The sequence below is a fragment of the Adiantum capillus-veneris genome, chromosome 18, assembly GCF_014529385.1.
Source record: "Adiantum capillus-veneris isolate H3 chromosome 18, ASM1452938v2, whole genome shotgun sequence".
Lineage (NCBI taxonomy): Eukaryota > Viridiplantae > Streptophyta > Polypodiopsida > Polypodiales > Pteridaceae > Adiantum > Adiantum capillus-veneris.
The window spans coordinates 156331754-156358661 of NC_140948.1; the positions used below are offsets into that span (position 1 = coordinate 156331754).

Consider the following 26908-nt stretch of genomic DNA (forward strand, 5'->3'; position numbering starts at 1 on the left):
TCACTTGATGTATTGAGATAACCACTTAAAACCATCACCATAGCCCATCTTGAGAACAATGCTGCACATGAAAACTTCAATTGTCTAGATGTTTGAACCTATAAGATTCACTTCCCTTTTCTTGTCGTATAACTAGAAAGCCCCAAATACTATCTCAATTCATCCTCCGAAGCTGCAATGGGTAGGTCTATCTTGTTTCCCAAAATAGAAAAGGGTACTTGAGTGTTAAGGCGGTTACGCCGCTAGCGGAAGCTAAATAGCGAGAACTCAACCAACAACAGAATTTGTCAGACGAGGACAGAGCTTGACCCGCAGGCGCATGGAAACAACTAGGTGGGTGTCAAATCACCTACTCGACCTTCTAATGACAATCACTACTAAGGAAATCAAATCTAAGTTCTAAAATACGCAAGTGACTGAAATCCGTACTACGAACGAATGCTATACGAAACAGGATCTAGAATCATTGAATCGATCTCAAACTCAAGGGGAAGTCTATACACTAGGTAAGAACAACACCCTAAAGACTTGAACTGCAAACTCAACCTATAACCACTCCGTGCGGTAAACGCGTATGAAGACAGGCCGAAATATACAGGTGACCGAAACTTGACCCCGATGGTACTAATGTGTAGCTCTACTTGTTGTGGCTCTATAGATATGCTGCACGCTCAATTCCGACACACGAGTTGGAAGAAAACTCACACTGAAGCTCGTAGGAACTTACCACACATAGAAGCCAATAGCGCGCACTCTTGGTATCTGTGCGTAGCTCTCGCCGTTGCTAACACAATGGCGGTGTCGCTTCTCCAATGGCGGCTCCGTAGCTCGCGTAGCAAGTAGATAAGACTCTCTCTCTCTCTCTCAGACACAGTCACGGCGCTCAAAAACTCACTTTGATTAATAATCTGCCTCCCTAGGTTACAAAAACTTTGGCTTATATACCTCAGCCTTGGAGGTGAGAACATCTCTAACTTATTACATCAGCAAGTGAAATTACTTCGGGATTACAAGCTGGAAACTCAATTGAGTCCCGTTACTTAATGAATGGCTCAAATCAAAATTAATGTCGGAAAGACATTTATTACAATCAATGGTTACAAAATGATGAGTGTGAGCAAAAATGTGGGTGTGGTCCTCTGCTGGCTCAACACTCCCCCCCCTCCGCATTCATGTCGTCCCTGACATGACTTTTATGCTTGGTCAATAAAGTCCTGTTGTCTTGAGCATCTGCAAATGTGATTCGTATCATAGGTTGCTGATGGTCAAGGTTGGGCCGAATATTTTGCTTTCGTGGGTGAAAAAGCAGGTGTAGAAAGCTTCTTCAAATATTTTCATGTGGAAGCTAGGCAAAAACATAATCCTTTGGTATAGGAGGTGTAACACTTTTGGAGAAGGCTGCAATGAAAGATCGTACATCATATCAGACACCGTGTCGGCCGTCGATAGTAGACTCGAGGTCGTGGCTTTATCTGGCGCGAACACTTCAATGTCAGCTAAGAGAGTCCTGCAGATTTTCTTGAGCATCTGACATGAAAGGTCAGGAGAGCCAGTAAAGAGCTTGATGGTGCCCGTTAGGGTTTTCACCATGTAGGCTTTACCTATTCTCTCTCCTGCCTTTGGTCCTGGCATCCTGGGATAATTAAGCCAATTTGGCTTCTTTTCTGCAATCCTGCCATGCTCTTTCCAGTTTCTGACTCTTGGCACCGGGTAGAAGGTTGCATCCTCCCGGAGCTCCTTTGGTGCCTCCACCAAGTAGATGAGGTAGGATGGGTATTTGTTCAGCCAACCTTTTCTCCATCTAGGTTGTGAATCTACTATCTTCTTTTCTTTGGTCTCGGCTTCTGGCTTTTCCAAAACATCTGTGTCCACCTCTACTGTGGTCTCTTCCACAATTTTTTCCGTCTTCTTTGGGCTTGGTACATCAGTCATAGAGGGATGTTTGTCCTCAGCTTCCTTGGCTTTCCCTTTGTCGGCTTGCCCATCTTTCTCTTGAGGCTTAGTAGAACCATCTACTTTCCTTTTCCCCTTGTCGTATTTTTCCAGCTCAGCTTTTAATTGTTGTACCTCCTCTTCAGTGTATGGCTCGACAGGTTGCTGCTCCAAAATAGCCTCTGACTCCTCATAAGCTTTAATATATTGATCGTATTGATCAATATGTGGCCTGGCCGAGCTAGTTCCGACTTTAGTGGGGTCTGGCACCCACTTTTCTTCAAAGTCACCCTTTAGAGCTCTTTCCGCTCTAAACTGCTCCACTAATCTTTCCATTCTTGCTGCTTTCTGACTTTTGGTTTGCTTGGGATCAACCTTCTTCTTTACTTTCTTCTTAAGTGGCTCGTCCACATCCTCTTCAGGTTCTGAAACTACTTCTAGTTTCCGGCGTGCTCTTGTGGATGCCCTCTTGGATACTTCGGGCTGTTCTTCCTCCTCGTCGGCTTCTCTAAGCCACTCATTCTGGGAGGGAGCCTTTGGCCACTAATATCTAGCTCCAATAGCTTCATAAGCTATTCTTGTCAGAACTTCCGCTCCTCCTATGTATTTTGGCTTCTCGTTGTGCATGGCAATTACTTGCTCGTGGATGTGTTGAGTGTAATTCACCTCTTTTGGCATATTGCTCTTTAATGCCCATGTGATGGTGGTCGCAATGGCATGGGGTGGTGTCGTATACTTTTGCGGATTTTATTGCAAACATGAAGAAATTGGTTGTACAGTCGGCAAAGGGTTGCCGCTCTTGGGTCCTTCATATCTCCATAGGTCGCATTCTGTTTCTTGGGCCCATAGACCTCTATGGACTCCCTTCTTTCCCTGACCGAGCTCCCTTTGTTGTGCAGCTTCAATGCGTCTGCAATTAGCTGTGGAGTGATCTGTACTTCTACCTTCTCTCCATCCATGGCTGTCAATGTGGCTTTTCCATCCTTCTGAATGGATGTTGCCAACTCGTACACTCTTCTTGTATCCACACCTGATGGTCTCGAGGTGAAGAAACTGTGCAAGTCTGCCCTTTCCAGGTACCTGCTGATGTCTTCTGACCTGCTATAATCTACCAATTCCTGTGGGATCATCGGTACATCCACCTCTTGCCCTTGAGGATCTCTGAAAGTCCCCTGGTAGATCTTTATTCCCTCTTTCTCCAATACTGCTTCCTCCACCCAAGTTTTGGTTGGCTTGAGGGTTTCTGCTGGAATGTCAAATGGTTCCGCTTCTGCAATAGCATCTTTGATTGTCGGTCTTTTTCTCTTCGTTGCCGATGACTTGGTGGTATCCATAGATCTTGTAACTCCAATTTCAGAAGTTAGCGTCTTTTTAGTATTGAAAGCCGAAATGAAGCTTTTAACTATCCAAATGACTTGAAAATTGAAACATGAGCTATTCAGGGCCTAAGGATGCAAGGTAGGTGAAAAAATATGCAAAGTGAGCTCAAAATCATGCTGGAGACATCATACGTGTATGATGTCTTTTGTGTTAAAATGACTTCATATTGGTTGTGCTTGTAGCTGATAGTGTATACATGATTATCATATGCTTGGATTTGAGTTTGGATCCCATTTGGTCAAGTGTTGGCCAATTTAGTCCAGTTCCGGCTCTTGGTAAAATTTTGAAAGGGAATTGGATTTTATGATCCAAATTGGATAAAACTTGGTGGTTCACTTTCAAATGGCATGTAGATCACTTCTGTTTGGTGGTTGAAGCCCTGAGGTGCCAAAATCACATAGTGATACATCATACGTGTATGATGTCTTTTAGTGTATTTTTGGACCAAATTTCTCTATAAGCTTGGATTTGGCTTTAGATAGGCTTATTCAGTGGATTTATGAAGTTTGGATAGATTTTGGGCTAAAAATGGCTCTAGAGACATCATACGCGTATGATGTCTTTTTCATCAATTTTACATGGGATTGGTTTTGTGGACTCTCCATGTACTAGTGAAGGACTGTTCCTACTCAAATCTTGGTTTGGACTTGAGTATGTTGGATTTGGGCCAAAAATAGGCTTTAGGTGAAGGATTTTCCCTCAATTGGGCTAATGGGGTGATCCTCTTGACCAAATGGTTCCAAATTTCATATGTAGCATGTATTAGATATATATAATGGATGTATGATGACAAATGAGCAGTTTTGGCTCTGAAAGTGCAAATAGACATCATACGCGTATGATGTCTTTTGTGTCAAAATGGTGCTTTTTGGTTCCAGATAGCTTGTAGATGTGTTTAACAACAATCCTACAAAGTTTCAATGAGTTTGGAGTTATTTTGACAAAATTAGGACCAAAAATCAATTTTATGGCCTACTTTGCGTTTTTTTTGGTTCTCCTTGGGTTTTCTAACTCCAATTCTCATGATACTTGGTTCATAGGATGTGATTAACATGTGGAATGAGGCTATGCACTCAAATGTTGAAATGGATGTGAAATTCATGCTGTGAGACATCATACGCGTATGATGTCTTTTCTTGAAATGTTGGTCTTTTTGTGCAAAGAATGCTTTGTGCTAGTGCCCTAAGCCCTGCTAACTAGTTTTCAACTTAAAAAGTCATGAGTTTAGCTAAAAAGCCCCCTTATAGGCATTTCAGTCTCCGAAGTCGTCTTTTTGCCTTGGAGTTGAATTTCTTCAACTTTTCTTCTCGAGAGTTGCATTTCCAGCTCATTGGATATGTTGTGAAGCCATCTATTTGGTTGAACTTGACTTTGGCTCCCCGTTCTCCATCTTTCTCCCTTTGGTTGCCCGAAAGCGTCTTTTTCACCATCGGTAAGTGAATCAGCTTTCTTTTGGGTTTTGCTTGCAAACATAAGTCATCGATAGTTACTTGAAGCTGCTTGTGAAGTTTCATTTCATTCGGTCGTCAATTTCAGCCGTTATGCCAAAATGACTCTTTGTGTATCCGCAGCCAAATCGGTTGTTCCGACCTACTTTTTGTGATTCAAACTTGGAGATATTCTATGGTTGCATTGTCCAAAAACACTTTTTAGCTCCAAAAACACTCTTATTTAGTGATATTTACACGTCTAGAGACCCAAATTCATCATTTGATCTCTTCTTGTTGCAAAACAAGGTATATAAGGGCATAAATATTATCAATATCCGCAATCAAACATAAAAATTACAAAATCATGTAAGACACTGCCCTTGTAATATAATTTTTGTTTTTCTTTGTTTTTGTCGCTTGTAGCTGCTTTGTAGCTCCTGTATACCTGTATACCTCCCCCCCTCCTAGTTTGAGTCCTCCCGGACGACTATGAAGTGTCTGTGGGCGAAGCATTGTAGTTGTTTTGGTCATAAGTTCCCAATGCAATTGTAGAGCGATGATACAACAGTCTTTCCAATAAAGCTGCTCTTTGTTTGATTGAAGGATTGGTGGTCGGGTTTTGGGTTGGTTTTGGCACTTCGGTAGTAGAATCAGTAGATGGATTCTTCTTTACCTTGTTGTTCTTTTTCACAATCCAAATCTGCTTCCGCTTCGCTTGTGCTTGCCACAAACTCTTTGCGACCCAAACCTGCTTTGTTCTTTGTGTTGATTTCCTCGCCTTGAAATACCTAGGAGTTTCCGTGGATTGTACTGAAAGGAGTTCCTGTTTACAAATCCTTGGGATCCAAATTTGCTTGCTATAGCTTTGTGCCCTCATGAACTTTTTTGGAATCCAGATCTATTTCACTGTCCTTGATTGTCTGGAATCACTCTGTTGTCTGGTATTGAAGACTCTGTTTTCCACCTTTGTGTTCTCTGGCACAATCTTTTTTGGTCTCCATACCAACTTTGACTCCGTTTTTTCCCAAGGTTGAGCTGTTATATTATTGCTTGTCTTGGATTCTTCCTTTGGAGTTGGCTCTGCTCCTTTGGTGAACTTAACTGATTGACTTTCACCTTCGTATTTGATAAGCACTGATTTAGAACTCCAGTCAATCATTGCATTGTATTGCTTCTGCCATGGTTGTCCTAGCAATAATGGATGTTGTGTAGCTTGGTCTTCAACCACGTAAAACATATGAGGATACACATACTGGTTAATCTGTATATGTAAAACTGTGCATCCGACAGTTTTGATTGAATTCTTAGAGTAGCTCTTTAACTCTTGCTTGGCAGTTTGTAATTTAGTATCATTTGTCAATTGTCTATACAAACTGAGTGAAAGTAGGTTAGTTTGAGCTCCTGAATCCAATAGTGCTCTGGCTTTGATTTGGTTGGTTCCTACTTTGCATTCAATGATGGGTTCTTCTTTGTCATTATCCATTTTTGTTATACTAACTGCGTTTATTCGTATTGCTCCTTCATTGCGCTGTTTCTGACGCAGTAGTCTTCTTTTCTCCATTCTTTCCTTCGCCTCGGCTTGCGCTTTCTCCACAATCTTTTTCTTTTTCTGGACACGCAGCTTTTCTTGATGTATTTTCAGAAGCATGTCTTGGGTTAGCGGCAAAAGATACTTTTTCACTCTGCATCCACTAATCCAATTGGGCATTTCTTCTCCGTCTAATGTAGCAAGCTTGATGGCTCCACTTGGTGATAGATCTTTAATCACCAGAGGTCCCATCCCTCGCTTTTTAAGCTTCTTAGCATGCTGTTTCAGAGTGTAAACTAGGACATAGTCCCCAACCTTAAACTCTTTAGTCCGCACATGCTTATCAAAAAATTCCTTTTGTCGCCTTTTTTGAGCATAGATAGAAGCTACTGCTTTTAGGCGAAGCTCGTCTAGCTTTTCCAGGTCATCTATTCTATCAGAAAGCTCGTGCCCTGTCCACTCTAGATCCTTAGCCACCCTTAAGGTTGAAATCAAGAATTCTATTGGTAAGATAGCATTTAGCCCAAAAACCATGTTATATGGGGTCGTTCCTATTGATGTTTTATATGCTACCCTATATGCCCATACTGTTGAATGCAACTTCTAGTCCCAGTCAGTTCTCGACTCAGATACAATCTTCGTAAGGACCGTGCATATGGTTTTGTTTGTTGCTTCAGCTTGTCCGTTTGCTTGTGGATGATACGGGGCTGATTTCCTATGGATTACCATGAATTCATCTAGAAGGATCTCTATCACTTCATTTATAAAATGTGTGCTTCGATCACTCACAATTTCTATTGGCAATCCATATCGTACAAAGACGTATTCATATAGAAATTGTGTTGTGGTCCTGGCATCTGCTTTTTGAGTTGCCTTTGCTTCGACCCACTTTGTTAGATAGTCTGTAGCCACAATGATGTATTGTGCATGAGTCTTATATGCAGGAGGTGAAATGGGTCCGACATAATCAATCCCCCATTTTGCAAAAGCTCTTGCCCCCATCATTGGTCTAAGCGGCATATCATCTCTTTTAAGTGGTACTTTGGTCCGCTGACAGTCATCACACCGTTTAACGTATTCTTCAGCGTCCATATGTAATGTTGGCCACCATATTCCTGCGGCTAAGACAAGTTTTGTTGTCTTATCACCTGAGAAATGGCCTCCACCTACTCCTCCATGAGCTTGCTCCAGGATTATCACATACTCAGACTCTGATGCGCAAATCCTAAGCTGGTTGTCTTTACCTCTCTTATAGAGTTGATCTCCTATTAAAGCGTAATCTCTAGCTTCTGTCTCTACAGATTTCTGACGAGCTTTTGACGTTCCTTCTGGGAAAGTTCTATTTGTGAGATATTCAACAATATACTGACTCCATTCTGGAGCGATCATTATCTGATATAATGTCGAATACTCTACTGGCGGTTTTGATGAACATACAATACATACAGTGACATATTCATGTACGCTTTCTTTCATTCCTGGCCAATAGACTCCCAATTGTAACAAATTCCTATATGTGTTCCTTCTTGAACAATGAAATGCACATTCTTGAACATGTGCTTCGCGCAGATATATATATATTCCTCAGGATTGATGCATAGTCGTAAAACATGATCATTTCCCAATTGATACAACCTTCCTGCAACCAATTGAAGATTCTTGGATTGCTGAATAGCAATATGTTTTTGGTTGTATTCTCTTCTCAAACTCTTCTCCATAGGTTAATAGGCAAACGACATTTTGAGACCACTTCGGTATCATTTCTATGTTGAACAAGTACGCGTCTGGCATGTCGTCATCCACTCCTAAAGGGTATTCTCCATTCGTCAATCGCGAAAGATGATCAGCTCTAAGATGTGTTTTTCCTTTCTTTACTACTACTGTGAAGTCGAATTCCAGTAAGATAATGAACCATCTCACTATTCTCCCGGTATTGCATGGTTTATTCACTAGGTAGAGCAAGGCTTAGTGATCCGTAAAAAACACAAACTTGTTGGCTAGAAGATAATGCCGAAATTTCTTCACAGTGTATATCATTCCTAATCCCTCTCTCTCTGTTGTGGTGTAATTCTTCTCTGCATTATTGAGCTGTCGACTGGCGTAACAGATAGGAAAATCCATGTTTCCTTCTTCTGGCTGAGCCAGAATGCATCCTATTGCATATGCCGAAGCATCTATATGCACATGAAATATCTTCTCCCAATCTGTTGATTTCAAGACTGGAGTAGTAATGAGTGCCTCTTTCAATTTCTTGAATGATTCCTCACACTCCTCTGTCCATTCAAAGTTCACTATTAGCTTGTAAAGTGGTTGGCCTATTATAGCGTACATGTAAATGAATCGTCTATAATATCCGCAATGTCCCATAAAGCTATGTACTTGTTTCGCATTGGTTGGTCTAGGCATATCCACTATAACTTTTATCTTCTCTAAATCTGTGGATATTCCGTTTTGTGAGACAATATGTCCCAGAATTCTGCCCTGTCAGACCATAAACACACATTTCTCAGGATTGAGACAAATGCGATATGTCCTACATTTCTCAAATACTTTTCTTAGGTGTTCTAGATGCTCATCTCTCTGAAGAGAATGTACACATAAGTCATCCATGTATATTTCTAGAAACAACCTTAAGTATTCTTTGAAAGCATGCGTCATCAGCCTCTGGAAGGTTGCGGGAGCATTGGTTAGACCAAAAGGCATAACCCGATAAGCATAAATTCCCCACTCCGTTGCAAAAGCTATTTTATGTTGATCTTCCGGTGCTATGGCTAGCTGGTTATATCCTGAAAAACCATCAAGAAAGGAGTATGCTGTTTTCCCTGATACACGCTCTAGAACATGATCAGTTATCGGCAGGGGATAATTGTCCCTGATTGTTGCAACATTCACTTTCTTTAAGTTGACACACACTCGGAGTTTTCCGTTCTTCTTGGGTACCACCACAATCGGAGATACCCAATCGGTGTGTTCAATCTCGTATATGAATTCAGCTTCCATTAGCTTATCTATCTCTTCTTTGATTTGCTTAGCAAATGTATCATTATATGTGTATGGTCTCTGTCTGCTAGGCTTTGCGTCTTGTTTTAGTGGGATTGTGTGTTGGCATATTGATGGATCAACTCCCTTTAAGTCCTTATAAGACCATGCAAACACATCCCTGTACTCTCTGAGAAGACTCAAAAGTCTCTCTTCCTCGCCTGGAGACAAATCTGTGGCTATGTACACCGGTTTAGGTGTTTTACCTGGAGCTGCTAAATCAACTTTTTTTGCATCCTCCGGTCCGTCATAAGATTCGTTCTCCCTTCTCTCTCGAATAGGTTGGGTTAATACCACCTTCCTATCCTCTATTGTGAATTTCCTGTAGTGAGAGGGAACATCCATGTTTTCCTTGATTTTGGCTTTTTCGTCCTCTCCACTCTCAATTTCTGTTGTCCAAACTTCTTTCAGAGTTCTCTTGAGCTCTCTGTACTTGTTTCTACGTTCTAACTTGGACTCCGTGTGTTCTCTGTTGCGCTTGTTCTTTTCTGATTTTTCTGTTTCAGTTTTCGTTTCATTCCTTTGAACTTGATTTCTTGAGCCTCTTTTGTCTTTTCGTAAGCTCTTTTGCTCATTGCCTCTCATTCTTCCAGAAATCTTGTCCTTAACACAATCTTCCGCCTTTACTAGCATTAGGAATTGATTTTTTCCTCTTATTCTAGGCATCGGATTGGTTCTAACCCCCTTTGTTTTTCTCTTTGCTCTATAGCGTTTCTGGCGTTGTTTAGTTTGGTTCGGAAAATCATAAAATCCGACATCCGTTATAGTTTCTTCGTTTCCGCTTGAATTGTCCGTTGACTCGTTGTCTGCTTCATTTCCCCACTCTGGATGATCGGGAATGTCGTGAAACACCTCTTCTTCATCTTCCTTTTCCAGTGTATCGTTCTTTGCAGTTTCTTTTTCGAGTATAGTTCTCAACATGAAGTACGGAACCACGTCGTACCCGTCCTTGTCGCAAAATTTCATTGTGGGACCATGCGAAATTGCACAAACATCTAGGGTTGCTAGAATGTGCGTCCATTCTAATGGTTCAAGCGTGTCCTCTGAAAAGGGTTCTCCTATATAAGTTTCGTCTTCGATAGCCCTTTCTAAAACATATTCTTCTCGCCTCAGACTTCCACATTTCGAGGCTCCACACATCCATAACTCCTTGGGCTTACCTAACCAAGCTGGAAATTCGGATCCCGCCAAAGTAGTTGAATCGAACTCCTCTACCGGTGTTCGGTTCACATCTTTGTAGCTATGGTCTCTCAGGTTCACACGTGTAGTGGTTTCCATATTTCTCAGGTATATGTGATCGTAGCCCCAATCCTGGACCATTTTCAACTGTCTCATGAATGGTCTTCCCAGTATGATATCATAGTTATTCTCCTTGCAAAATCAACAATAGCAAAAGTATGTTCGTATTCAATGCCGCAAGAAGTTACTACGACTTTCTCTAATAACCCCATAGGTTTCTCCATGTGTTCATCTGCTAATTGGAGTTTCAACCTAGTCTTCCTTATTGCTGGTTTCCCCCATTTTTTCCAGATTTCTTTTGTAGCAATGGCTACCCCAGCTCCGCTGTCTAGTATTGCCATCGTGTTCACTCCTTGGAATTCAACTGGTAAGGTTGTATTCCCCTCTTCACCTTCGCAATACTCTCCGACCTTGTTTAAGGGTACAGGCTTAGCGTTCTTTTGTGGTTTGCTCAGCTCTTGTATACCCTCTTGCAGTCTCGATGTTGGGTCTTTTATCCCAAATTCCTCCAAGTATTTTCCTACAATGGTCCACATATGTGGTCTTAGCCTCAAAAGCTCAGCTAGAGTGATAGTGCATGTCACTGGTGTTGACAAGATCTCTATCAATCCTTGCGAGTCCATGACTTTTTCTGATGAGATTCTTCGTGAGGGAAGTGCTCTAATCTCGGATTTTGCTTCATACTCTCCTAAGTATGAAGGTAAGGTATTCAGTGAATGAGGTTTGCTCTCCATTGTTCTAACAGAGCCCCCATCTCCCCAGTAAGATTGCAGATCCAAGTCCACTTGAGATCCTGCCTCAAATTCCACTATGGGAGGATTCATGATGTCCTTTTCCCAATTTGTCTGATTAGCTTGGCAACTTAGCTCGTTTGCAAAGTTTGCCTCTCTCACTTGTTTCCAAAATTCATTGTAATCCTCATCTCTTCCGTAAATCCTCTGTATGACTGGATGAAAACTCTCTATCTCTTGATCGGTTGTGTTCAATACTATGCGGTCATCCTTGTGTGTATCTTCAGGCTTTTGTGCACTGGAGTCTTTTCAGCTACCCCTGAAATGATAGTCTCTTGCTGAATTGGGTTTTCCGTTCCACAATTCATTGTTTCTCTTGGTGGTTCTAATAAGGCTTGTGCAGTCTCAATCATTCTTTGGCACATTTCAAGTCTCTGCTTTTCCAATTCCGCGTTTGGGTATGTCATCCACCTCTGTTCTTGTGTTTGGTTGTTCTTTAACCTAGCTTCGTAAGCTCTCATCAGTGCGTCCAATCGTTCGTGTACTTTGTCGACTAGCACTGATCCCCCTGAGCTTAAGCTCGTTGTTTCTTTGATACTCTTTTGTTTCGTTCTTTCCGGGCTCATCTCTTGTTTCCCGTTTTGACTCTCAAGTTTTTCTAATCTATCTTTAGTTCGCTTTAGTTCCTTAGCTAGAATAGCGTCTTCACGTTCTTTTCTCAACTTCATGCGTGCTTTTCTAGCTTTCCATGTGTTTCTCTGACTCCGCGGTCCTTGACTAACCACTTCAGTCGCTAACTTTCCATTCTCAGGCATTAGGAGAAATATGAACCTTGCATGGTCCTTGTAAGGAATCCTAATTTTTAGGGATTAAGGCTAATGTTGTGTGGGGTTTAGGGGGCAAGGTCATTGAAGAAGGTAGTTTTGAGTAGGCTTTTCTAACCTTTTTTTTAGACAAATGTAGGATGTGGACCTAAAGGGTTGCTTTCTCTCTCTAGCTTTTTTTAAAGTGAAGGAAGCATAGGGGTGTGTCCACATCAGCAATTCCGTGGGTCAAAAAGAGTCAAAATTTGACTTTTTAAAAAAAAATTCATTTTTATTTGTTTTTTACTTAAAACTCCCTCCCAACATATATACATATCCAAAAATCATTTTTTGACCCATTTTTTAACCCACAAGCTTAGAAAGTCCATTTTTTCAAAAATCTTTTCCCCCAAAAAGTAATAAACATTTTGTTCTCTCCTCCTCCTCCCTCCTCCCTCCTCTCTCCCTCTTCCTCTCCTCTCCCTCTCTGCCCCTACCTTCCTCCTCCTCCCCAATCTCTCCCTCCCCTCCCTCCCTCCTTCTCTCCTCCCATCCTGCTCGGCATCTCTACCCTTCCCCCTCTATCTTTTCATCATTTGCTTCCTCACGCAACAGCTTCCATGGTGCTCACGGACATCACAAATGGTTTGCTTCCACCACCACGTACTCCGCACACCAAAAGCATACATATTCGCTTACCCACGGCATTTGCACCGAAGACCACTAGTGAAGGTGATCAAAGGTCATCACAGGAACGTCTCACCGCTTGTGAGACCAATGTTGAAATTTGGGTGGATGGCCATTTGTACCCTTACGATCCTATAAGCCGCTTCCATCCACCGTTTAATAGCCTTTCCACATTTATTCAATTTCTTGGGAGGGGAGAAGCAGGCTTGTTAGGCTATTGCAAGCGGCTGTGTATGGGTGCAGGTGCTTCTTTGCATATGTGGATGCACGAATGTCAAGCTCTTCACCTCAAGACGACGGCATTACAAGAGAGTGTTGCCTCTTCGGAGAGGGTAGTTAAAAGTCTTGAACAACAAATGCAAGAAAAGGAGTCCCACATCCAGAAGCTTACCAACACCGTCACATACTTGAAAGAAACACCCCTTGGTGTAAGGGAACGCAAACGTCCGTATTCATCCATTGAAACTCTTGCACATTCCGGAGGAGCACGCAAACGACGAGTTACAGCCACAAGGTGATTTGGTCTTTACTTGCATGCTGCATTCTTACTTCACACTATTTTCTAATATTTATGTTTATTTGTTGCTAGAAACTTCATCCAGGAGGCATGCAGTGGAACAAGCCAAGATAATCGAGTCAACCTTCTCACTAGTTGTCTCAATACCGAGGACGTTATTTCTATCTTACAATCACGTGGAGGTAAGCACATTAAGGATGCAGTCACCAAGGACCTTATGCGTAAATTAAGAAATGTGGTTAATGATGATGACGTTCAACAAGCTTGTGATGAGGCTGGAATCAGCACCAAATCCTATCAGGCTATTTTTCAACTCCTAAAGGATGCCCTCAAAGAACATGGCATTGTGGAAAACCTATTTCCCGTTCCTCACAAGGTCAAGCTCGCAAAGAAGGCCACAAACGAAGATGTGTTCTCCCGCATTGGGACATACCTACACATTGAGGACACAATGCCAACTTCCCTTTATGCTTCGTGCGAAACAAAGACAAGGGGAGAAGGTAAGAAACAATTCATAAGACCTTCGAATACGGGCTTTCCTTACACAATGTGGAACAATATTTTCGTGGATCTTAGAAGGCTTCAAGAAGCCATGCTTAGATTTTACGAGTTACCTGAAGAAGGTGACACACTCTACTTTTTTCTTTGGTATTATTCTTTTCATAGAAGCTGAAGTTTAAAGTCTTAGCACTATTTATTTTGTAGTGCTTGGCACAAAAGTCGCTTTTGTGCTGAAACTCGATGAGTGTCAAATAGTGAAAGGCCGAAGGTTAGAGAGGCTAAGTGTCACTCTAATGAACAAGGCCCTTCTGCAAACCAAGCGAAGGGATTCAGTCGAGCCATATCCCACCCTATCTTTTAGCGTGCAATCAGAGAAAGACATTTGGTGGTTGGGTGCTATTGAGGTGCCCAAAGAGACCAATGGAGTACTTTCATGGATTTTTGAGAGAACTCCATGGATCACAGAAGTAATACACTCCCAAATTGCAGGTCAGAAGTTGGAGATTGAGGGCTTTGGTAGTTATGATGTGGAGTGGCACTTAGGTGGGGATTTGAAGACCATAAAGTGTTTGCTTGGCTGCAAACAAGGGGCTTCTTCTCTCATGCCTTGTCCATTTTGCACTCGAGGGTACAAACCTAATGGACAAAAATCACATAAGAGCACTGCAAAGGCCAGTTACATGCTTCCATGGCAAGGGCATGGAGAAAAAGGGTTAGATTGTCATGATGTCGGAGATGAAGGTAGAGAATGGGAAGCGTCTATTCTGAGATGTCCCATGCTCAATGCCCTAGACCGTGATCAAAAGGACCACACTTGGAATCCAATCTTTCGATTTCCTCTATCGAATGTACATTTTTGTACATTACATGCATTCATGCGTATTTTTGATAGGCTATTGAAGCTCCACATTGACTATGCTTTCACAATGAAACCGTTGGAAAAGTCCCAGGAAGCGATCGAAAGAGTGGAGGTACTCTTGAATTCCATTGGCTGTCACGGTGGAAATGTGTCTATAGTTGATGCAAAGAACACAGGGGAGGCCCATGAAATTGCTCAACAAGTGTAATGAGTGGACAAAAAGCTAGACACTTTTTGAAGAAAGTTTCCCAAGGAAAGCCAAGTCGATATGATGCTCAAAGCAGCTCCAACCAGCAGGCAGGTAACCTTTGGGAGCTTTGGAAGGAGTTATGCAAAGCTACTACTGACAATGATTCAAATGGCGAGCTTGCAAACAAGCACAAGCAAGTTTGGGCCCATTTTGATAAAATGGTCAAGCTTATGAGCCTTAACAGCGCAACAGAAGAACAACGGCAATCATTTCAAGAAGCTTTGGCGGATTTTACCAAGGTCTTCACCCTTTCTTGGGGTGAAAATAACATCACACATTACATGGTAAGTCATTCATGGTGTATTCATTACAAGGGATTGTTTTTATTTACTAATGTGGATCGTTTGCTCATGTGAACAACATATCTTGTTTGCGCATGGTGCATTTTTTATGCACAAGTATGGATCGCTTGAAATTTTTAACACTCAAGGCATGGAGAAGTCCCATTATCGAGCAAGGGGAGTGTACTTCAAAAATACTCGACATGGTGGTGGAATGGTGCAATCCAATTATTTGGAGGAGATGTTCAACTGGTTTTTTCGCACAACATTTGCTCGTAAGCTCACAATGGAGCGTGCACGACAATCCAAGATTGCTATTGAAGTGCGCAAATGGAGTCATCAAGAGCATAGCAACAAGTGGCAAATGTCGCAAGGTCCCACCAAGCATGCTGCATGGCGGCGATGCAGAGTGCGACAAGGATCAAAGTGGATACTACGCGAGTCACTAAACGTGAACGCAGAGTCCAACTCTTAGCGACATGTTTATTTAAAAAATAATACTTCTTTTAAAAAAATTAGTGTGAACAGGGCCCTTTTTAAATGGGCCCTTATAAATATTGCATGCTCTCATAAATCACTCATTTCTTAAGAACAGGTGAGCTCTTACCAACAAAATGGCGCGCACCAAACAAACCGCGAAAGAGCATCCGCCTACCAACAAAAACACCCTCCAAGGATGTGAGAAGCCGTCATGGCTTAAAGGCACAAGAAAACGGCCACGAACACCTGGCCGTTCCAGGAACTCTTCTGGGAGTGGGCATGGTGGTAGGGCACGAGAGTCATCAAGGACTGTTGAATCTCCACCTCCTCAAGATATAACACCTAGAAAGAGAATGAAGCAACGTGCCCAGCGCTGGAGAGAAGCAGAGGGCCAGCAAACATCAGAGTCCGATAGGGAGCAGCCGTCGCGCCCCCAATCACAAGCAGGACCATCCAGGACTCGGGTGGTCAATATAGACACCGAATTAGAGAGTGAGCCACCATGGCTGCGAGAAAAAATACCGCGCACACACCGGGTGGCCGTTGGGGGGAAGACATTGCCTCAAGGCAAGGGAGCTCTCCCCACACGACAAGATCGGCAACCAAGGGAAGAGGAAGAATCAGAACAGTGCAGAACCAGCCCCTAAGCATGTAAACAGACGCAAGTCTAAGTTTTTCAAGAAGCCTTCACGCCGCTCGCCAGCAAATGTGCAAGTGCCCCCAAGACAACCGCAACGGCGCCGAAAAATAGCAAGGGCATTTGCAAAAATCCGCCACTACCAGAAGACGACGGAGCTCTTGATTCGATGCGCCCCCTTTGCTCGCACTGTGAAGGAAGTGCTTCAAAGCTATGGAAATCAGTATAGAATGCAAGCAATAGCGCTAGAGGCTATTCAAGAAGCTGTAGAGGCCCACATCATTTCAGTGTTGGAAGATACCAACCTATGTGCCATTCATGCAAAGCGAGTGACAATACAGCCAAAAGATATGCAGCTTGCACGACGATTGCGACGAGACTTCGAGCATTAGCCGAAGTTACCCCTCTTTTTGTATTGCACACCCTTATCTTTGTAATGATTTGACTTTCCAATGACAATATGATCAACAGTTGTGTCTACTCTGTCTATTATCTTTGTAATTTCAAGTTATGTATGTAATTGCAGTCAATTTCAGTAAATTTATGCATTTTAAGTACCCTTAGGGATAGATAAGCCTACAAGGGGCAGAAAAAGGCCTGGCCACAAGGGCACGCAAATGGCCCATCCAAAAATGATGGATGGGCCATTTGCGCGCCCTTGTGGCCAGGCCTTTTTCTGCCCCTTGTAGGCTTATCTACCCCCAAGGGTACTTAAAATAACCAAATTTACTAAAACCTATTGGTTTTGCATCAATATTTTATATGGATCCTTATGGACACCATTTTTTGGTCATTTCAAGCTTTGAATTCCTTATAGGATATCAAAACAAATAACATATTGTGAAACCAAGTGTCTAATGTAATTTGACTTTTTGGTGCAAGGGTGTAGTAGGTAGAGCTAAAGCAAGTGATAGTTTGCTGGAAACTTCATTTCATAATTGATTTGAGCTTTTCTAGTGTCCTTGAGTGTGAACATATACTGGAATTGCCATAAAAAGGTTGCATTTAAATGAATGATGCAAAACCAATCCATTGCAATAAATTTGTGCTTTTTAAGTACCCTAGGGGGTAGATTGGCCTATAAGGGGCAAAAAAATGCCTGGCCACAAGGGCGCGCAAATGGCCCATCCAAAACTGATGGATGGGCCATTTGCGCGCCCTTGTGGCCAGGCATTTTTTGCCCCTTATAGGCTAATCTAACCCCCTAGGGTACTTAAAAATCACAATTATACTCAAATTGACTGCAATTACATACCTTGAAATAACAAAGTCAAAAAACAATTCATATCACCAATTGAAACAATTTTCAAGATTGACAAATCAGATTGAAAAGAATTTGCAATATAGAGAGACAATTTCAAATATTTTTTATTCCTTCTAGCACGGTGATTTTACATCATGTATCTGAGGAGTTCAGAATTTTTTTGACCATTTCCTGGCGCCTATTTTGCGTGTAAGGCAACTCCCCAGTCAAGAGGGACTGCGCTATGGCATTTGGGTCGGTTGAGCCAATGGAAGCATGTATCCCTATCTGGGCAAGCACTTTACCACAAAAGCCAATGCCAAACGCTGTGCATACAAGGGATCTACGCACTAGGAACACTTGATGCGCAGTTTGAGCAATGGTACTCAAACACAAAAACTTGCTCAAAGCTTTTAACGACCAAGTCATAAAATGGGCTTGGGGAGTAAATTCATTATGGATAATGGCCACATCACCAGGGGGGAGTTGTCCGAGGTAATGCGCAAGGGAAGCTTGAGGTCCAAAGCCCGTCCGCTTGCCACCCGTCCTTGCAGCAAAATCATCAACCTCCACAACATCCTGTCATAAACCGATGAAGGTTGAGAAAAAAGACAACGAACGATAAAATAGTAACATGAAAATTAGGATACAGTTTACCTCCTGCTCCTTGTCTTCCTCCTCCCTGTTGCCCTTTGCATCCAAGTCAATGCTCCCATGCACCACAGATACAAGCTTTGGATCATCAGATGGGAGGTTGCATAATGGCATAGGCATCCTATCAGCCTCAACCTTGGCTTGCGTGGCTTGGAAATCTTCATCAGCCACGTGCAACTGCTCTGTTGCTAGGACCTCCGCACATACAACTGCAATAGTGTCAGCAACAGAGTCCCCATCTGGCAAGAGCTTGCTTTCTAGGGCATGTGGCATATTGTCTAAGGGACATTTGCTGCTGTTGCATAGCACGCTCAAGCATTCATCCATGCGCAGGCCAAATGATTTTTCCAAATCATGCAGGAACACAAACTCCTCCCCATCCACTAACACTGAGGAGAAGGGGCTAATTTCTACCTCTGGGATAGCCACATCCGTCAGTGGTAGTGGCACTGGAGTGTCACTACGGCCAACCGCAACTATGGATTTCTCAACCACTTCCTCAAGACCCCTAGGGTACTCGAGCTGGTGTGCTTTTCCTTCCGCTACAGGGTTCATGGGGATAACCTGATGCTCCTTGGTGTCCTTGATAAAGGACCCAACTTGAAGGTGTGGTAAGCGGAGCTCCTCCAAATCAGGTTCCTCGCTCACCAAGAAGATAAATGTTGCGAGCCGAGAAAGGTACTCCACCCCCAACTTGCGCTTCTTGAGCGCTGACACCCCAGGGGCTTGCTGGTCCAAGTAATGGCCTGCATTGGTTGCAATTTCTTGGAATCGTTGCAACCGCTTGGAGAATGGGCGATCACCTTTGTGTATATAGCGCAAAAGATCGCAAGGCACCCAGATCCCTGCATGTGGGGGGATAGATACAGAATATTTTATGATGTGCTCCTCCATGAACGCAGAAATCTCCTCAAATGCATCCATGTGAAGGGCAACTGTGGCGTGAAGGTCAGGGAGACGAGTAAAAAAGGTGTGGAGGTCCAACTTCCCTTTGTATTTGGTGTCCTCGAGGAAGAGGATGAAGCGTGACAAAGGGGTGGATGTGGGTACAGATGCAGAGGCTGTGGCAGCATCCATGTTTAGACTGGGGTGTGGATAGAGAGTGGAGGAGCTCAAGAGTTGCAAAAGTGAAAATAGTGAATGAGTTAGGTGGCCCCCCTTTTATAATGTACCCTTTTTTTAAGACATTAAAAAAAAAGGCACTTTCACCAAAAAATGATTTCTCATCCCAATGCAAAAAATTATATTCAAAGGCATGATTTGCCGAAGCAAATCATGCTGATTACAGCGGGGATCAATATGAAAATTGCAAGAGTTACAAAGTTATAAGATCGATAGCATAGTTCCATCTATCCCCCAGTCCTCCTCGACCTTCAATTTGTCTTCCATTCTCTTCCCAATCTACGGACATTCATTACAATAAGCATCTAATGATCGACAAACCATGATGTATTGAAAATGTGGTGGAAGGATTCTCACCTTGTGACCTTGTAAACGAAATTGTGCTTGTTGAAGGGCCTCAAAACCCATAATAACCAAATGTTCTCGAACATTACTGAGAGTCCAATGCTTGTTCACTTGGACTGCCTCCAAAGCATCGTTGGGCATCTTCACTGCAATGTCAAAGCTTGCAATTGTGCCGTCTACACTTTGTAAGGGAGTCCACACTCCAAGCTTGCACATCCAACGATCATAGTGAAATCGTATGTACAAGGAGGTGCGGGATTTCAAATAGCGCATTCCAATACCTGAAGCTCCAACCTTACAATGGTACCGGTCCCCGTTGTGCATGCCCTCCATAAAACCCTAGTCCTCTTCTAAAAGCCTTCCTAATTCCTCGTAATGCGCATCTTTACATACAAGCTTTGTGGTAGTCTCCACAAATCCAAACTCTTTAAAAATGTGCACAAAACAATGAATAGGCAAACACCAGCTCAAGCCCACAGACCTAGAAGCTTTAGAGTATTTCAAAGAGTTTTGGACATCCATTATCATCTTTTGCTTGAAAGATGCTACCGACCACAAATCTGGGACCGGCCACTCCATACTTAATAAGGAAGTTACTTTGATGGGTTCAAGCGTTCCAAATGCTTGTGTAGAAGTAGGGACAATATAGGAGTGAGAATAGAAGAAAATCCTTCTTTGAACCAGTTTGGTTGGGCAAAGATGCGGGAACATTATTGCTCCAATATCCGCATGTATAGCATTGAATGTGCCGGAGAGACTATGTAGTGGCTGCTCCTCCACCAACGTGGATGGAAATATGACTATAAATGCATGACAAATGTTAAGTATGAATCCATAATAACATTACACTGTGATTTCACACCTAGCTTTGTATTCTCAAAACATGTACTTACAATGTGTTGGAAATCGAGGTGGTTGTTGCAAGTGCATGGTTGACATTGAGAAAACATGTTGCACAATGGCTATGGTCCCCTTGTCTTTGCGGTTCTTGAAGCCAAGGAGCTTTCCTTTCCAATGAAGATCCAAGTTTGCACGATTCCGCACACGATGAGGGCCAACAGCAGATGGTTGCATGTATACCCAAGCACCTTTGGTGAACTCTTGTGGCACCCACTCGTCATCTACACCTCTAGTGTTGTGGCATGCAAAGTGCTGTGACCTCATCCTTTGGTCGCCTTTGCGAAGTAGAGTTGGCCATGGTTGAGCAAAGCAAACTAGGAGGAGGAGAAGAACCTTGCTTGTTGCTACAATGTAGGTGTGATAAAGTGATATGAGAAAATGGTCAACCCTTGTGGCAATGGGAGGAGAAGGTGGACAACCCTTGCTTGGTGTGGCACTGGGAGGAGAAGGCGGATAAGCCTTGCTTGGTGTGGCAATGGAAGGTGGTAGGGGAGGAGAGAGGAGCTTCCTTGCTGTAGCAATGGAGATGGTGTAAAGAGAGAGAGTGTTGGAGTAGAGGATGAGTGTGATGGTTGCAACCAAGGAGGGGTTGGAAAAGGGGTTCTAGAGAGAGAAAATCCCTTTTTGCCTAATAACTAATTTTGGGGGAGCTTTGGATAGCAAAAACAGATTTTTTAAAAGTTTTTTAACATTTTTGAATTTTAGGGTTTTTGGATGCATGTTTTGACTTTTTGAGATTAAAAAAATGCTTTTTTGACCATAAAATAGTTTTAGGGGGGTTTTCAAAAGATGAAATTTGAGTTTTGAAATTTTTGAAAAATTTCAAATTTTTGGGATTTTTTCAAAACCGGATCAAAAAGGAGGGAAGTTGGAGGTTCCATATGGCCCACCCACCCACCCCCCCCCCCCCGACCCCACCTTCTCACTAGGTAAGAGCCCATTTAAAAAGTGTAAGACTACTTTGTCCCCCTACATTTTTGAGGGCATAGAGTGTATCCACCACCCTCTTCTCATTGGCTGACCTCTAATTAACCTTAATCCCAAAGGGCCCCTAGAGGGTTCATATTTTTCATAATGGTTCTCTAGTGGTTTTCTTAGCTTGAGCTCTAGTAACAACTTGCGTTGGTATCAGAGTTTCATTTTCGGACCCACTGCTGGTAGGAATAGTTTCTAGCATATTCAATGTCGTCTTTTGCACTTTGTTTGGATTCTTTGAACAATCCTCAATGAAGTGAGTAACCCCACACTCAGTGCAATAAGCGTTAATTCTAATGATTTCCGTATGTGGACAAACATTCATCAGATGGTCACCTCCACACTTGTAACAGGGTCCTAGTGCTGGTCTTGGTCCCACTTGATTCGTCCTTTGTGGATAGGATGGTCTTTGTCCTGTTAACCCTCCATGAGCTATGAACATCAATGTTCTTGCGTCCAAATTGTATCTCTTTTCATCAGAAGCACTTGTAACTGTTGGTGTTCCAACATTCCCAATCATGCCCCATGGTTCTGGTTGTTTGGGTTCTTCTGGTGGGTAATACACAGTTGGAGACATGTGTGCACCAGATTCTTCATAATAGGCTTGAACAGGCACTAAGGCTTGTTCTTCCTGATTCTCTAAGGTTGGTGCATATCTAATGCCCACTGGTCTTGCTCCTGGTAAAGTTGGTTGTTGTCCCAATACCGGTTGCGGTCTTTCTATCCCTATAGATCCTGGTACATTTCCTGTTGGGTATCGAGGTACTGGATGTACCTGAGGTGGTGCTAATTGAGCAATAGGTGCATACTGACGCTCCCTTACATACCCTTTGTTGTAATAGCACTCCTCTGTTGGGTGGTTTGTCCATTTTTGTTCAATAGCACACCATTTCAATGGTTTTGGCAATGGTTTTTGGTATGGTGCCATCCTTTTTAGAGCATCTTCTATCATTTGCTCTACATTTGGCATGGTTGTTGTTTGAACATTCTTTTTAGTGGTAGTCTCGCTCGCTACGGAGGAAGAGCTACTGGATGCAAAATCTGTATCCGTTGACACCTCTCCATAAACCGTACAGTTATCCACTAAGTACAATGCTTCTCTCGTTACTTGCTCGAAACTTGTACAAGCTTTCAAGTGCAAGTCCTTCTTGAGAGTGTCGTTTCTCAATCCTTCAATAAAGAGAATAGATAGTCTGTCATCTTGTGGTCGTTCACGTACTGGACATCTCTCAATGTATTGTTTGAAGCGAAGTGAAGCTTCCTTCACTTTTTCGTGTTCTCTCTGTTTAAAAGCATATATTTGTGAGACCGTATTGTGCTTAATCCCTCGTTTTGAGAATTCCTCAGCAAACTCTCTTAGCAAATGGTCAATGTCATGGAATCCCCTTCTGTTTAGTGGTTGAAACCATGTCAATGCCGTACCTTCTAGAGTAAGACCAAATCCCTCGTATTGTGTATGGAAATCTGTTATCTGCTCAGCTCTTAAGACTTGCTTAAAGAGTGACACATGTGCATACGGATCTCCTGAACCACCATACTTCTTTGGCATACACTTGGCTACTTGAGATGGTCTCATACGTCTATGGTCTGCTACCAATCTCATTGCTCCTGTGTCCCGGCTAAAGCTTTCTCTAGCATCATGGACTTCATGGGTTACCCTTGTCGGTTCCCCTGCCCTGAGTCTACTACTAGGAGGTAAATGTGATGGTTCCGCTTCGAACCTTGGACCTAGAGTGGTATATGCGGGGATTGGAACTGCACTACCTCGATTCGTATACATTGACTCTCTGGAATGTAATGATCCCATTGGTCCGGGCTTCGAGTACTGAGGTTGACTGAAAGAGTCAGCAGCCTGAATTCTTTGTCCTCCTGTTGTCATTGGGTTTTGCACTCCATTTGTTGGTGCTGGTCTTTGTGAGCTAGAAGTAACATAATACTGATGTAGTGGTCCCCCAAAGTATGTATATCCTTCGACTTCTTTCTTGCCCATTGTTGAGTATTTCCTCCCATACTTGTCGTAAGCGGCAATTTTCACTTCCGATCCCTCTGTGTAGGTAAAGACATAAAGTCTTTTTTGGTCTGTCAACTCTCCAGTGTAGGGTTCTTCACATCTATAATAGAGATCTTGCTCCCCATTATTATATTTTTATAGCCCCACATAGATGTTATCAGTGCTAATCCTTGTAGTTTCATTCTCTCTTCTTAACCTCGCATCAAGGAAGTTCATTATTGGTGCTTTCTCCTCAAGTTCTTCATCTACTTTGGCTTTGGTGCCCATCAATCCCCACTTGTCCACAATGTTAGGGTTTAGGACTACCAAATACATGGTACCCTCCTCATATAGATATCTATCTCCGCTATAGCTCACAGGCACTAAGTCCTTGAACTCACTAGGTCTATCTTCTATCTTTACACAATAGCGGTCCATTCCATCTTTGTAGATCTTGGCACCTTGCTCATTGTCGTACTGGTATTTTATGAACAATAGCTTCATTGTGGCGGAAGAGTTTGATGGTTCTGCTGCCATATTTTCTCTGTTGTTCAAGTTCAAGTGTTCCAAGTGTTCGGTGAAAATCTCGTAAGATCTCTCCGAAGAAGTATCAGAAACACTTCCTTCAAAGATCGGCTCTAATGGTTGCACCCAACTTTGGTTTACACTTCCCTCGGTTGATATGACACTTGCTTGTTCCCCTTGTTTTGGTTGGTTATTCTAGAGATTCTTGCCCGATCTCAAATTCATCAATTCCCCTAAAGGACTTTAACTTTTCCGTCTCGGCAGTTTGTTTTCCCAAGTTTTTGTGGTCATAATTGATCCAAACTGATTGATACTTGGTCAATTGTTTAATCTTGTCAGTTGGACAACTTCTGTTTCATCAAGTGAGAATTTTGTTGCAGTTATGCTGAAAAAGACATTATACGCGTATGATGCCTTTTTTCACAGATTTGGACTATTTTGGTTATGCTCACTCTCAGTAGCCCCCTTATGCTCTGTCCACTCACAAAATTCAGTTTGAACTCTGTTTGAGCAAGTTATGGCTAATTTAGGCTTTTCTTGGCAATTTTCCGCTTTTGACTTGTTTTGGGTCAATTGTGATCCAAACGGGATGAAACTTGAAATATAACCTCTAGACAGCTATTACAATGGATCTGTGTTGGCAAAGTATCAAAATATGTCCAAAATTAGGTAAAAGACATCATACGCGTATGATGTCTTTTTCATCAATTTGGGTCAAGACTTGATATTTTTTCTTTTTATAGTGTTTGTAACAATCTTGTCAGGTCAGATATCAAAAATAAGTAGTGGATGTGCTAAAAGACATTATACGCGTATGATGTCTTTTGTCCCAGATTTTGACTATTCTTGGTTTTAAGCCTTCTCCAATGTTTATAATTGAGTTTCAAGTTTTTTTGTCAGGTTTGAATGTAAAAACAAGATCTGAATCCAAAATTTCCTATTCTTTGCGTTTCTTGGACTCCGACTTGTCTTTTTGGGTTTCTTTGAGTGTTAATGCTCTTGTTTTAAGTTGAAATTAGGGTATAATCCCCCTTTTGAACACTCTGGTAAAGTCAAAATTTCTGTTTTGGTCTCTGTTTGGTCATTTAGACATCATACGCGTATGATGTCTAAAGTTGCAGATTTCCAGTTTTTTTGGCACAGAATCCTTCCTAAAGCTTTCTCAAGTGCTTAGCAACTCCCAGATACACAGAAAATTTCTCTGACTTTTGTTTATTGCAAGTTTCACTACTAACTCGACGGTTTAGTGATCTAACATGCAATCAACCATATCAAGCAAATACTCCAATGATTACTAGCTCTAGATCAAGATCAATTGAAGTCCTACCTAAGCTATTCCTAATCATAAAATGGGTTTGGTAATTGTGATTTTAAAGAGATCCACTGCCACTCACGGACTAGCAAATTCTTCTTTTATCAACAACTACTCAACACCAACAAAACAACAAACAAATCTAAGCTAAACTAAAAATACAGTCAACACGGAAGACCCAGGAATACCCCACTTCCTAGTATCTCTCGAGATCTTCGGAGTCCACCACTCCTAGATCTTTTCTAACTAAAGTATACAAAGTAGTTTATATGACTCACCTCGTAGGATTAGTCTAAGGTCACCTACTTAGGGCTCTCGTCCCCGACAGCGGCGCCAAATGTTAAGGCGGTTACGCCGCTAGCGGAAGCTAAATAGCGAGAACTCAACCAACAACATAATTTGTCAGACGAGGACGGAGCTTGACCCGCAGGCGCATGGAAACAACTAGGTGGGTGTCAAATCACCTACTCGACCTTCTAATGACAATCACTACTAAGGAAATCAAATCTAAGTTCTAAAATACGCAAGTGACTGAAATCTGTACTACGAACGAATGCTATACGAAATAGGATCTAGAATCATTGAATCGATCTCAAACTCAAGGGGAAGTCTATACACTAGGTAAGAACAACACCCTAAAGACTTGAACTGCAAACTCAACCTATAACCACTCCGTGCGGTAAACGCGTATGAAGACAGCCAAAATATACAGGTGACCAAAACTTGACCCCGATGGTACTAATGTGTAGCTCTACTCGTTGTGGTTCTATAGATATGTTGCACGCTCAATTCCGACACGAGTTGGAAGAAAACTCACACCGAAGCTCGTAGGAACTTACCACACATAGAAGCCGATAGCGCGCACTCTTGGTATCTGTGCGTAGCTCTCGCCGTTGCTAACACAATGGCGGTGTGGCTTCTCCAATGGCGGCTCCGTAGCTCGCGTAGCAAGTAGATAAGACTCTCCCTCTCTCTCTCTCTCTCTCTCTCTCTCTCTCTCTCTCTCAGACACAGTCACGGCGCTCAAAAACTCACTTTGATTAATAATCTGCCTCCCTAGGTTACAAAAACTTTGGCTTATATACCTCAGCCTTGGAGGTGAGAACATCTCTAACTAATTACATCAGCAAGTGAAATTACTTCGGGATTACAAGCTGGAAACTCAATTGAGTCCCGTTACTTAATGAATGGCTCAAATCAAAATCAATGTCGGAAAGACATTTATTACAATCAATGGTTACAAAATGATGAGTGTGAGCAAAAATGTGGGTGTGGTCCTCTGCTGGCTCAACATTGAGCTAAAGATTCGTCTTAGAGAAGCCCATCAAATTCTTTCTTGGATTTTACAAATCTCTCTTTGTTAGCAACATCAACCAGATAAACAATACCATCAACCTTGTCATAATAATCTTTCCAAACGCGATGAGCTATTTGGTGGTCGCCCAACCTGGCATCCTTCAACATTTGCAAAAGAGTCATCTTGCCTGCGTTGTCAAGGCTGAGGAAAAGAATTTTAGCCTTCTTCTACCAAAGTTTGAGAGAAGCGAG

The 26908-nt window shown here is 42.4% G+C and overlaps 1 pseudogene; it reads right to left on the reverse strand.

Annotated features, from left to right (window-relative positions):
- LOC147436690 (small COPII coat GTPase SAR1A-like) lies at positions 1–26908 on the reverse strand (annotated as a pseudogene).